Below are 14196 nucleotides of genomic sequence, written 5' to 3'. Positions count from 1 at the left end.
GCAGGTTTTTTGTTACACAGCAGTAAATACCTGATACACTTGCCCTGCCCCAAATTAGACATTTGGCTTCACTCTGAAGAGTCTCTTCCTTTAAGGCTGTATCTGTCAAAGGATATAGCCATCTTAAAATCTAAAGGCCTAAGACAGACTGGATTAGACTTCTCAGTACAAGATGGTCCTTCTTTCCTCTGCTCACCATCCTGAAGGATGCAATTCTGTTGTCTGCAACATAAGTGGCTGGTTTCTTCAGTTCCCTCTGGACTTGCAGCTGCAAACCAAGCTTTGCATGAGCTGATATTTCCAAGGCAGACTTCTCCCCCAGGAACCGGTACAATCCACTGGAGGAGAACGGCTTTCTAAGCCATGAACAGCATTTCTTTCTGCCTTCCCTTCACCCCTTTTACCTCCATGAATTTAAGCTGTTGTCAGAACACAACTCCTCTCAGTTACTGAAGACTCTGGGTTAAAGGGAGGAGTCTAAAATCTCTCTTCCCATTGTGGGCACTTTTCGTTTCACTGCTCTCCAAGTTTCCCTTCTTCAGGAATTCCAGAAAACCTGCCCCTTAGCATCCTCATTAAGCAAGTCCCTGCCACTTATATCTGGAGCCAACTTGGCTGCATAAATATATTTACTTGTATCTGATCTCAGCATCCAGGGAACTTATCTTAAAGGCTCACATGTGTTCAGAGCAGGGATCAGCTGGGCACTTTTTTCTGCCACCAACTTAAAAGAGGCAATCCCTTTTTCACTCATGCAGTTGGACTCCAAAGAAACTGGCAGCCCCTTTTGTACACCCATTCCAAAGTTTTTTTTTTTTTTCTTTCTCCTCACATACATGGCTGGGAGATTCTGCTGACAACCTGCCCAAACTCAAGTCCTCAGACACAGGCAATGCCATATGTGTACCTTCTCTCCAGGATCCCAGGTCTCTCACCTTCTTACCACTGGGTTTGCTTGTTACAGCACTGTCGAGTCATGCAAAGACCAAGCTTTGGAATAACACAGACCTAAATTTGTATCCCATCGGCTTACTAGCCTTGAGACTTTGGGCAAGATTCAGAATTCCTCTGAGCCTCAGTTTCTTCATCTGTTAAAATGAGAAAACAATATCTGCTACCCATGTGACAATATGTTTAAAAGATCTGGCACAGTACCTAGTATATGGTAAAGATTCAAAAATAATATTTCCCTCTCCCTTCCAACTTGTGCTAGGATGCACAAGACTTAGCAGGAAAATGACCCCCAGACGATTAGTCCATTTGTCCTGATATGGGTCTTCATCAGATAAGAAAGGCAACCCATTATGGCCAATAGGTCTATAACCTCTTCTTTTCTTTGAGAGGCAATGTGGTCCAATACAAAAAGCAAAAAATTCAAAGTCAGTGGCTCCAGGTCCTACTCTCAGCCTAACCACTTCCACTGCCTTGTGCACTTTGTTCAATCTCTCAAGTTGTTCAACTTCCTCGTCTCTAAAATAGAGGAAATAAAACCACAAAGGCTCGGAGTTCCCGTTGTGGCTCAGTGGTTAACAAAGCCGACTAGATCCATAAGGACTTGGGTTCGATCCCTGGCTTTGCTCAGTGGGTTAAGGATCCGGTGTTGCCGTGAGCTGTGGTGTAGGTCACAGATTCAGCTCAGAACCTGCGTTGCTGTGGATGTGGTGCAGGCCAGAAGCTGCAGCTCCAATTCAACTGCTAGCCTGGGAACCTCCATTTGCCACTAGCACAGCCCTAAAACGACAAAAGACCCCCCAAAAAAGCCCACAAAGGCTCCAAGTGCTCAACTATAAAGTCCCAGATTTTAACCTGAAAGTCCCAATACCCACACTCTCCTAGGCATGGATTCTGCTCCCAAAATCTCTTTTAAATCAAATTCACCCCTGAGTTGATTAATCCTTATACTTCTGTAGTTTATTTTACCCACTTTTGAGTTCCAGCAAGTTCTGTGCCACCCTGTAAGTCCATCATTTCCAAGCCTGGATCTGTGACAACTACCAGGTGGACTGACAAGGAAGGTCTCCACTTCCCCACCTGTAAACACAGGCCCCAGGGAGTTCTAATCCCCCAAGGATATTGAGGTAGCTCTGACAAACAGGAATGTTTGCAATGATGGAAACGTTCTACCATTCAGCACCCTTACATTAGCTACTAGCGACATGGGGCTATAAGCCCTTGGAATATGACTAGTGAGAGGGGAGAACTGAAATTTAAAGTGGTGGGTTTGGGGTTTGGTTTTTTGTTTTTCGGTTTTTTTTTTGGTCTTTTGAGGGCCACACTTGAGGCATATGGAGATTCCCAGGCTAGGGGTTGAATGGGAGCTGTAGCCGCCGGCCTATGTCAGAGCCACAGCAACACCAGATCCAAGCCATGTCTGCGACCTACACCACAGCTCACGGCAACGCCAGATCCTTAACCCACTGAGCAAAGCCAGGGATCGAAGCATCTTCGTGGATACTAGTCAGATTCGTTTCTACTGAGCCACGACCACTATGGGAATCCCTTAAGTTTTATTTTATTTTAATTGAAAAATAAATAACCACATGTGGCTAGCGGCTACTGTATTGGATGGTGCAGCTTTAAGGGAAACGTTACAAAGAAGCAGCTTAAAGGGCAGAGCTGGTGGGAATCATCAATATGTCTGTGGACGACATTTACTCGGCTGGGAATGATTTCTTCTTTGGGGGCAGAACAGTCTGGCTCACTCTTAGCAATAACAACCTAATCACCAAGGAGAGGAGAGGCACATACAATATTCACCCTCGATCTTCCCCCACCCCCAGGTATTCACCCATCCACCCACACCTCCCCACTGGGTACTCTGAAGTCACCAAGCTCCACGAGAGCCTAAACCGGATGAGAAATGACCCTCAAGGTCTTAGATTTTGACTATGAGCCCCTCTTCCTACATATTTCATTGTCCCAAGCATTCCTTAATCATCTGTTCAACTCTGGAGGCTCTAAACAATGGAAGTTAAAAAATGAAGACCCCCAACTTCCTGGGAGAGTAATATCAATACTATTCACATTGGGCTTTGGCAGGGCTCCAGGAGTGTAAAATAAATTAGGATGCTTAAGAGAAAGAAATTTTATTTAGAGCTTAAGATTTTAGAGAAAATCTACAGTGCTCTAAGACACAGGGTTGGACAGCCTTTGCAATCTCAGATCGGGCCTTGTGCAGGGTCAACTAAAGACTGCCTGGCTCCCTCCCGATGATGGAGCCAGGAAGCTGTTCCCAAGCCCAGGTCACTGTTTGTCTCATCATCACCGAAGCTGCTTTGCGTTCCCTCTAACTGTGCTCTCTCCTTTGCCTTCTTTTTCTCTCACAACCTCCATTGCCTCCCTCACTAGTTATCATTGGTACTTACACCCCCAACAAGCTCCTCAACATGAGGATGAGGGACCAGTGCTTTACTCCAGGATTCCAGAATTTACAGGGTGTGAAAATGGCTGGAATCCCTGAGCTCAAGGTCAAGGACAGGGACGTCATGTAGCACCTTCTGTACCATCAAGGAACAATCTCCCTCTTCCATTTGGTTTTTGCTCTCCATTTCCAAGTATGTTCCATTGTTCTGAAGGCACGTTTGATACCTACTCTAAGAAGTAAAAATTATAGCAAGTTACAACTTCACATCTCAAGATACCACTAAGACACCAAATAGACAAAAGTCAGGGCTTAGACTGACTTCTCTTGGAAATTATAAATTCTAGAAAATTGGAGCAGGACTTGGGCTATAAACATCCATCTGACCCAAACAACATGATGGAGGCATGTGGGGCTGGATGACTTGCCTTAACCCTGGCAGAAAGCCATTGTCCCAGTGTACCGCATCCAACAGGATGCAATACCCTGGCCATCTCCTCAAAAAGTGCTCTCACAAGAGTACAGGTAAGAGGGAGCGCTGGGGTGGTCCTATGTTAATATTTACCCTCTCAAACATTAAGTGTTTGCAATAGCTAAGAACTGTGAGCACACCCTACCAACAGGGTACCTGTACCTGTACCTCCATTACTAAGAGTCACTTCAGACAAATCACTCATCCTCTAGAGGATCTTAAACTGAGGAGAGGAAGACCTCGGCACAAGTGCCAAGCACACACATGCTATCTCGAAGCCCTGGAACTATCTTAGAGTTTCAGAGAAGAGACTCCTCCTCTGACCATAAATATAGACTCAGACACCTCCTAGCACAGAAGCTTCAGGAGAGTAAGGTCTGGGTCTCATTCATCCCTGTTTATTCCAAGTGCCTAGAATGGGGCCTGGGACAAAGAAGATGCTCAATAACACTTACTTAAATAAATGGATATATTTACTTCTCCTTTCTGCCTTCTAAAATGGCAGTTCAAACTCAGGCCTGGGAAAACAGGCACCCTTTAAAGGCAACTAAGGACCATGGATGTGTGAGAAAAGGCAGCTATTGGCAAAGGGGCAATTAACACATTAAAGACAATAGGACCAATTTGAAGAACCCACACACAAGCCTCACCCAGAGCTCCAAGTAAATGCAGAGTAATTCTCTCAAGTTCAGTCTCTAGAACATCCACATTTATTTATGTGTGCAAAATAAATAACTAAAAAGGGCTGTATTAAATGTAGATACATGGGCCTCCACACCAGACCTGTTGAAACAGACTCTCCGGTAGAGGGAGCCCAGGAATCTGGATGTAACTTGCTTCCCCCGTGGTTCGGAGGAGCTCTGCCTTTTGAGGCCCTAGCTCCCAAGTATGTTCTTCTCAGTCTACTTCGAGGAGTCCCTTCATAACATGGAGAGTTGGAAGGCTTTTGTGAATCCAGGCAAAACTTTCAGAGTGGGGTTCTGGTTACCTTACTGACACTCTCTAGACTCACATTCTTGCCTATTAGGCTCGTGCGATTGCCTGCACCTTCCCCCACCGGTTTCCAGACCTCTATTTCATGGAAGTGGAGATGGGGCTTTCCAGTACCAGAGGCTTCAATTTCTGAAATCATTTCTGTCATGATCCAGAGGCCTCAGTAAACTCCAAGAGCCTCGTGCAATGCTCCCCCTTTCTACTTGAGAAACTAAAGGGGGTGTGGGTGGGGAGGGAGGTAAACAGACCATGGCTGCCTTCCTCTTGGATCCCAGCTATTGTGAACTAATTATTGCTCTTGTTTTATTTTATTGTTGAGACTCTTTCTTTTTTCTTTCTTTCTTTTTTTTTTTTTTACTGCCACACCTGAGGCATATAGAGTTCCCAGGCCAAGGACAGAATCAGCGTTGCAGCTGCTGGCCTACACCACAGCTGCAGCAACGCCAGACCTGAGCTTGTGCAACGCTGGATCCCTAACCCACTGAGCAAGGCCAGGAATCGCAGCCATATCCTCATGGATACTATTCAAGTTTTTAACCCGCTGAGCCACAACTGGAACTCCTATTGTTGAGACTCTTGAACTAACAATATAGTAATTAGTCAGTAAGTCATTATTCAACACCCACCAAGTTTAGGGCATAAAAGTTGAGACTGACAGTAAGGGAGCCTGAATGAATTTAGGCAGAGGTCTTACCCTCAAGGTTTTTACAGTCCAGCTTGAAAAATAAGTTATCAACACATAAAAAGATAACTTATAAAAGAGCCGGGGGACCGTAGGCAATGGACGAAACGAGGCTTTTCTATAAAAGCCTAAAAAAGAAAGAAAAAGATTTTTAAAATTCAACCTGACAGAACACTGTAAATCAGCTATAATGGCAAAAATAAAAGTCATTATTAAAAAAAAAAATTCAACTGCCTTTTTTTCCCTCCCAAGGGACCACTGCCCACCACTTGGCATTACCCAGTTACTTTTATCCTTTCAAATGTAGACTCAAGATGAGAAGAGTGTTTTGTAAAACTCAAAAGGAATTTGAAGAGAAAAAACACTGAGTTGTTTCAAATCAGAAATTCCATAGGGATAATGATAGCCTAGAAAACAATGGTCTTGGGAGTTCCCATCGTGGCTCAGCAGAAGCGAACCCGACTAGCATTCGTGAGGATGCAGGTTCCATCCCTGGCCTCGCTCAGTGGGTTAAGGATCCAGAGTAGCCATGAGCTGTGGTGTAGGTCGCAGAAGTGGCTCGGAGCCCATGTTGCTGTGGCAGTGGCATAGGCTGGCAGCAGTAGCTCGGATTCGACCCCTAGCCTGGGAGCTTCCATATGCCCCAGGTGTGGCCCTAAGGTGAGAGCCTAGAAGGATACTCCCCTTTTATCTGCATAAGGACTGTCTTGTGGGCCAGCGGTAGCCCTGGAAAGGCCCCCACCCTGTGCTCACCATCACCCCGCTTTCCCTTTTCAGTTCCTACAAGGGGAGTGACTCTCTGTTTCAACCTCCCAGGGCTGCTCTGAGGACATAAAGGTGAAAATGCCCATTGCTCTGTTTGGCCCTAATAGATGCTTCAACAAGTGTTGGTGGAATCTGAATATCTCTTTATAACTGGAATCTAATATCCAGCACAAATGAACATCTCCTCAGAAAAGAAAATCATGGACTTGGAGAAGAGACTTGTGGCTGCCTGATGGGAGGGGGAGGGAGTGGGAGGGATCGGAAGCTTGGGCTTATCAGACACAACTCAGAATAGATTTACAAGGAGATCCTGCTGAGTAGCATTGAGAACTTTGTCTAGATACTCATGTTGCAACAGAAGAAAGGGTGGGGGAAAAAATGTAATTGTAATGTATACATGTAAGGATAACCTGACCCCCTTGCTGTACAGTGGGAAAATAAAAAAAATATTAAAAAAAATAAAAATAAAAAAAATAAAAAGGATGTCTCTCTCATTCCAACAGGGACAAAGAAACAGGACTCACTGACTCCTACCCATCCCCACAGAGTCCCTGAGCTAACAGACATCCTCTCTCTCCTCACCCAGGCAGTGGTCTGTCAACTCCTTTAATCTCCCACCTTCTTAGTTAGAAGTTCATAAACACACATTCTCCGTACATGGAAACTTCATTTATATATTATAACCACATAGTAAACACATTATAAAACACATATACATATATACAAACACACGGAAAGTTTTAAGACAAGATCAAAGATAAATAGAACTTATAGCCCATTCCTCCTAACACCTCAGTGGATCATCTTTTATCCTCCTCGGGGGGCAGACCCTTCACTTCAAAGACACCTGAATCCTCCCAGGTATAAACCTCAGACAGGTGGACAAAGGAGAAGTCAGCGACGGCAGGAAGCTCCTCCTAAACCCACCCGGGGGAATATGAATTCTGACAAAGGCAGGAAAACCTCAGAAAAAGGGAGTGATTCTGCAGTGTTCTGGCTTTAACTGCCATCTGTATGCTGACAGCTCTCAGATTTTTACCTCCAGCCCCAACCTCTTTCCTGAACATCAACCTCAAACCCAACCACCTCCTGGACATCTCCTCTGGAATGTCAAATCCAGATCTGAGCATCTCAGACTTAACATGACTCAATGAAGATCCAGCTCTTTCTCCTCAAATTGTCTCCTCCTCCAGCCCAGGAGTCCCCATCTCTTGCCAAGGGCAACGCCATCCTTCCTGTTACTCGATGCCTGGAAGTCATCACTGACCTCCACTCTGACCCCCATCTTCTCACACCCCACATTTAATCTAACAGCAAACCCTGTTGGCTTTACCGTCCAAATAAACCCAGAACCTGACCACTCTCATCCTCTCTACTGCTGCCATCCTGGCCCAAGCACCCTCACCTCTCACCTGGGAGCCTCCTAAGGGGGTCTCATTGTTTCTAGAATATATGTCCCCACCTCTACCTGCTGACCTGTTATTTCTCTCCCTACTGTTTACTCTGCTTCAGGCACATGGGTCTCCTGGCTGTTCCTGAACATGTCAGGAAGTCTTTCCACCTCAGAGCCTTTGCCAAATTACTTCTTCTACCTGGACCATTCTCCACCCCAACTCCTGATCGGTATGTTCACCCCCATGTAGTCTTCATTCACATACTGCATTCTGGGTGAGGTCTCTCTAACCACCTCATATAAATGTTGTGTTCCATTCCTCAAGCGCATTTCCAATCCACCTTCCACAAATCTGCTGCAGTCCCCTGTCTAGCCACCCCCCTTTAGGATTAAGACCCACAAAGGGCAGGAATGTTTCTACTGGGCTTATTCTCTGACACATCCCTAATGCCCATCATGGTGCTTGACACTCAATAAATCTTTGTTGAATTTGGTCTTGGAAGTCACAGTGCAAATCCCTCAAGGCACTGACTTCATAGGCCTTCCCTAGTGCATGCTCCCCAATAACCCCAACCCCCTGCACCTGGCTGGATAACCAGCCTTACTCCCGGCTACAGAACTTACCAGAGTCTAAGACCCTGTTGCTCTAATGCCTCACAAGCTAGGAGAAATAGTCTTGCCTTCTGCTTGGATGCTTTCCAGCAACAACTAGATTAGCACTTGCAAATTTGTCCAGAGACCAAATCAAGAAGCACAGTCTCTGGAAAAGCCCAGCATAGTAAACTTATTAATGAAGCCATGCACAGTCTCACTGGCACACAGGCATTGGCACAGTAACTGTTATGTTATTCTTACTTCTGATTAAAGCGGTCCTGGGGAGCCCTGCATTTTGTAGCCAGGTTGGCTTTACAAGTAGGTAGGAAAAGGCCATATAAAGAAAAGGGTTTAAAATGTTTAGAAATATACAACTTATTGCTAATCCATTCCAAAGGCAATAGTTTGCACCTATTAACCTCAAGCTCCCAATCCACCCTACTCCCTCCCCCTCCCCCTTGGCAACCGCAGCATGTCTAGTCACTTATGATGGAGCATGATAATGTGGGGGAAAAGAATGTATACATGTATGTGCAACTGGGTCACCATGCTGTACATTAGGAAAAAAACTGTATTGGGGAAACAATTTAAATATATATATATATATATATATATATATATATATATATAAAACTTATAATACTAAGATGGGACTGACCCCAGACAAAACTGACTCCCATACCAGCAAGCCAGAAAACAGAAATTTAACCATTAGAGATTCATTCCTTTAGGTCATGAGAAGTTTTCCATCCTCCAGAAGGTTATAGGTATTATTATCCATGGGTTAGATGATACTCAAAGCCTCTGTCAGCCAGCTCCATGGAAGGGGTAGTGTGATAGCAAGCTGATAGCACAGCTCTGAGAAAAAAATGGCACAGGATAGGGGTCGGATGTAAAGAAGAATGGGGGTGGGGAGGAGGAAAGGAATTAAAGGGAAATAAAGGAGAAAACATTTATTGAAGGCTTACCTTGTGCCAGGTATTCTGCTACCTACTTTCATATACTAACTCATTAACTTCTAAAACACTGTGGTACTTTCCTTTCTATCACTTCCATGTTAGAAGAGGAAACTAAGGCTCGGAGAGGAAAAATGACTCACTGGTTACACAGCTGATAAGGATGAAATCAGGGCACTAACTTCAGGTTAGTGAAGTCATGGTCATGTCTCAAGAACAAACTCCAGAGATAATTAACACTCGGCTATTTTATGGTTTCCCTTCTAATTGGTCTGGCTGGCAATCATTAAGTGGCCCTTTGTTTAAAGTAGCCTGTAGTACGGTGTACTGATGAACGGGCACCACATGGAAATTCTGGATCTCAAGACAAAATTATTTTTATGTGGAGTCATCACAGACGGGAGTTGAGATGCAGTGTACAGTAACAGTTCGCTCTCTGCACGCTCTCAAATCTCCAGTGTGCCAACCATCGCCCTTCAGGTCCAGCCACTTCCTGAGAAGTGAACAGCACTTCCTCCTCAGTCCACAGATCCTCAACTGTGTGCTTGCTACCTGTTCTGGGAAGTAACCCTGCAGCCCAAATTTCTGGATTGCATTTAACGATCATTGGTCCTTTCTGGGGATAAAGCTTTTTTGAATATTTGGTAAACACCGCCCTTTTTGGAGCTGTGACTGGGAGTACCCCAAGCATCCTGCTCTCTCTACTCCAGATGCTATGCATCTTGGGATCTTGGAACACTTTCAAATTTGTTGTTTCATTTCATGTACCTCTCTTCCATCCCATCCCACATGTTTTAAATACCGACAAGATCTAACTTTTGTTCCTTTTTAAAAAGAACAGCACTTTTAAAGATAGTACTCGGTAGCTGAACTGAGAAACAAGTTTAGGTGCATGATGAGAAGACTGACCATCCCCGGTGTTTAAAGACTCACATCCAGCCAGACTTTCCCAAACTTTTGCGAAGGTTTAAGATTTAATCATTCTCATTTCAAGCCTAGAGTGTCCACTCTCAATGTCAACTTATACATTCTGGTGACCTTTCTCAAACTGGGATTTGTAAATCCTTGTAGTTATTATTTGATATTACAGGCTCATGCCAAGCCAAATACCTTGCATAAAATATAGGAGATAGAGCCCTGAGCCTTTAGAATTTGCATGTTCAAACACAAAAGCAAACAGATGCTGGCTCCAATGTTTAAACTATATGAGAACATAAAATTGAAAAATGTTAGGAAATTTACCAATATCTTTTATTTAATAAGGGGAAATGGGTATGTACTCAGAGAGGAAGGAAGAACGGCAAGCAAATTTGTATGTGTTGTGTTTCTATTTGCAAAGATATTAATTAGCTAATACAAATATCTATATTAAGCACATAATAAAAATATCTAATTGCACAAATTTTAATATGAGTTAATGTAAAAACTTTAAGCCTTGATTCTATGTTTCAGCCCATGAATATGTTGACTGATCTTGGCTCCGTTTTCTGAAGGGCTACAGATGTGTCACATTTAAACAAAACACAAGTATATGCTCACACAATGATGGCTTTACATCCATGGAATATCTTATTCAAAGCAGATAAATTACACTATGGAAAAAGCAGAGATCTGAAAATGAAAGACCTGTTTTAGACCAGCTGTGAGATTAATGTAATATGATGGAGAACATTTTGCTCACTGTTCAGTTGCCTGAGAAAGATTTACGTTTGTTCGGAAAGAGGTTTGAAAGCAGGAAGAGTTTACCAGGGTCACCTAAAACAGGACAGGCTCATTCTATGTGAAACTGTTTTGGAGAAGAAAGGATCGGAAAGAGAGAAACAGAAAGAGGATGGAGGGTGGGAGTCTAGAGTAATTCTCTCATGAGGCCATGTTTCAGGAGCTCCTGGCAAGCTAAACCAAACCTCCTAGTGTTAGTTGGTGTGGTTACATTTACCAGTCACCTAGTGTCTCTCAGCTTCATGAGAACAGGAGAAGAGGCTGAATTAATCATCTATGAGTTCACTTAAAAGTCTAAGTCTTGGGCGTTCCCATCGTGGCTCAGCAGAAATGAATCTGACTAGTATCCATGAGGATGTGGGTTCGATTCCTAGCATCACTCAGTGGGTTAAGGATCCAGTGTGGCCACAAGCCGCAGTGTAGGTTGCAGACACAGCTTGGATCTGGTGTTGCTGTGGCTGTGGTGTAGGCTAGCGGCTACAGCTCCGATTCCACCCCTAGCCTGGGAACCTCCATATGCCACGGGTGTGGTTCTAAAAAAAAAAGGCTAAGCCTTTAAAATATTGCCTATTTAGCTATGACCAGGTGTACAGAGACCAGCCTACTGTATCAAAAAATCCGGTTTTGTAGCCCTTCGTCTATCTTGGGCCTTCCACTGCCTGTGGCACAGCACGCCAAGTAAAACTCAATGAGCACCAATGGTTAAGGTGTTCATAACAACAGTAACCAATGTGTTACTAGGACAAGGTTGATGGAATCTTATCAGTGTTCCTTCTTGCTAGGCCTCTGCAAGTCATATTTCCTCTGAATTCCAAAATATGAGAAAAACAAGCTTCTCATTCTCTTCCTGCCCTTCACCAACCAAGTGGGGTTTCAAAGACTGTGGATAAAAAACTCATGAAATTCCTGGTGCTGATCCCAACTTCTCTAAAGAAACCTTCAGGACAGAAGTAGGTAGATCTTCCGTTTGGAAACTTCTCACTCATTCCCACTGGCTCCCCCTCCCCTCCTTCTTCTTGGCCTAATGCACAAAACTGTCAGTAGGATGAGAGTCATTTGGCGGTGACTGCAAGGAACAACTGTGCATTTTATAACAGTCCATTAGCGCAAAGCTCTTAATGAAAATGAAAGCCATTAATGAAGCCAAAAGGCAGTGGAAGCCTCCATCCTGGAGAGGGCAATTAGACAGGAGCAGGAGGGAGAAAAATAAATACAAATCCAAAACAAGGTACTCTGTGATCAAGCATCACGCATGATGTAATCACGACAAATCAGCCAATTTAGTTCCTGCCTTTTTAAAGAGACATATACAAACACTGAACGCTGTCATCATGCCAGCACTCACCCCTTCCCCCAGATTCTATGTTGCCAGATGATTCAACCTAAAAATTTTGGATCCATTGGCACTTTTGAAATACAAACAGCAAATGGGATTTTAACTCGGAGAAGGGTTCCCTGCAGAGTGCTGTGATTTAGAGCAACGTGAGTCACGAACGTGAACTTTGTAATTACTATATTATTTTTATAACTCCTCTGAATCAGAAGCTCTCTTATTTTAACACATTGCAGACAAAGGCAAAGATTGCAGGAGGACAGGCCTCTGCCAAACATACTATTTTTGAGTAGGATATTTCCTGTGAAAAAACAAGTCTCCAGAAGCTGTGCAGCTTCTGGGATGAGCACAAAAAGGTCTCTGATTTTCAAAGCTGTGATGGGGCCATATGGTGGCGTCTTCTCCCCACCTCCCTACCCGATTCCTGCTGTGCTTCCTCTGCAGCCCAGGTTTGTACTTGTAAGATAGTACCTTCCCTCGTATATACGTCAACTCCTCAGCTAGATCATAAGCAGTCTGAGAGTGAGGACATCACTTATAGGCAGGTAAGATAGTACCTTGTCTCGGAGCCTTTTTGCTTTGCCCAGAGACTTACTTCCTGTCGGTGGCATCTTCACCCCTGGGCATCCTTCTACTTACATTGGGATAAAATTACATAGCCAGAAAATTCCTGATAGCAAGGTCCATCTCTGTATCCCCAGTGTTTCGCATGATGAAAGTTCAATCGATGCTTACAGAATTTATGCCTTCCCTCCAAACTTAGCCCATCAATGTGCCTGTGCTGAGCACAAATATTTGGGGAATGGATGACTAAACAAATGAATGATCAAATTGAGCTGGATAGTTGTCTCCACATCTGCATTAGCTTTTTCTTCTTCTAATTCCCCAGAGCCAAGTTCTTCCTTGATTTCGTATTTCTATGTCATCAAATAATTATGTCCATCAAATTCTATTGCATCAAATAGCTGAATGTGATGCTGTGGTTAATGACGATTGATGCGACTAAACTCTTCTTCCTCGGGGAATGTAAATCAAATCTCCTTCCTATTAGTCACCATCTGGGCACTTGGGTAATTGCTGGAAAACCAAAGGGAAAAATTCTGAGAAAAAAACTTTAAAGAGTCATTGTCTTCTGGGTAAATGGTCAAGAAAGTCTCATGAGGATCTTTTTTTAGATTTCCTAGGAACTCCCACCCACCCATTCCATGCGGTGGCTTTGTAATGTGTCAGCTTGGTTAGACTAAAGTATGATTCCCAGAATTGCCTTTCTTCCATGTTTCCATGTTGGGTGGACCCTGGGCGGCGGGGGGAGATCTCTCTCTTCCTGAGAGATCTGTGTGATGGAAGAAAAGCTACTTTGCAGCTCATACACAGTGTTGCTGACCCACTGATCTGCCTTATTCACAGAAAGCAGGGCTGGACCTGCAACAATTCTGCCCTCCAGTGAATCCTCCCTCAGTATCTCCAACTCCTGGTCCTGGGCCAAGTGTGTGTTTTTGGTTTTACAAAGACGGGCCCCAGCTTTTACAGGATATCCATACCACTAACACCAGAGGCAACCAGAACTGACACAGGATTCAGCCCATCCTCATGGAGCTCATGCTGTGTGAGGTCCAACCCATCCTTGATCCCACTCAAAGCCCAGCTTTACACCTATCTTCCCTTCCTGACTGCCTGCCTGGGGGACTAACAACTCCATCAGACACAGAGACGACAGCTCACACAGTTCACCAGCTCCTACTATTGCATGATGCCAAATCCCCTTAACAAACCCATAATTATGAAGATACATGTATTATATCTATTTTCCATCTCCTAGTGGTTCCACTTCTCTGGCTGAACCCTGACAGATACACCTTGCTTCCTCCTGATATCATCACTTATTGCCTCTTACTCACTCACTCATCTCCAGCCTTACCGGCACCCCT

At 44.1% G+C, this 14196-nt stretch overlaps 1 protein-coding gene and 1 long non-coding RNA gene across 35 annotated transcripts in view; one reads left to right on the top strand and one right to left on the bottom strand.

Annotated features, from left to right (window-relative positions):
• NRXN3 (neurexin 3) overlaps positions 1-14196 on the bottom strand; it is a 1642123-nt gene that overhangs the window by 1470834 nt on the left and 157093 nt on the right. The gene's annotated exons all lie outside the window — the stretch shown is intronic.
• On the top strand, positions 807-5733 carry LOC146401860 (uncharacterized). The gene is made up of 2 exons (XR_014811234.1): positions 807-1621; positions 2575-5733. It is a non-coding gene; the product is annotated as an uncharacterized LOC146401860 (long non-coding RNA).

Source organism: Sus scrofa, chromosome 7, assembly GCF_054392235.1.
Source record: "Sus scrofa isolate SSC_HxYL_T2T_F1_AM1 chromosome 7, Sscrofa_HxYL_maternal_Yorkshire_Landrace_v2.0, whole genome shotgun sequence".
Lineage (NCBI taxonomy): Eukaryota > Metazoa > Chordata > Mammalia > Artiodactyla > Suidae > Sus > Sus scrofa.
The sequence above is the reverse complement of the archived record's forward strand: the minus strand, read 5'-3'. Positions and strand labels throughout refer to the sequence as shown.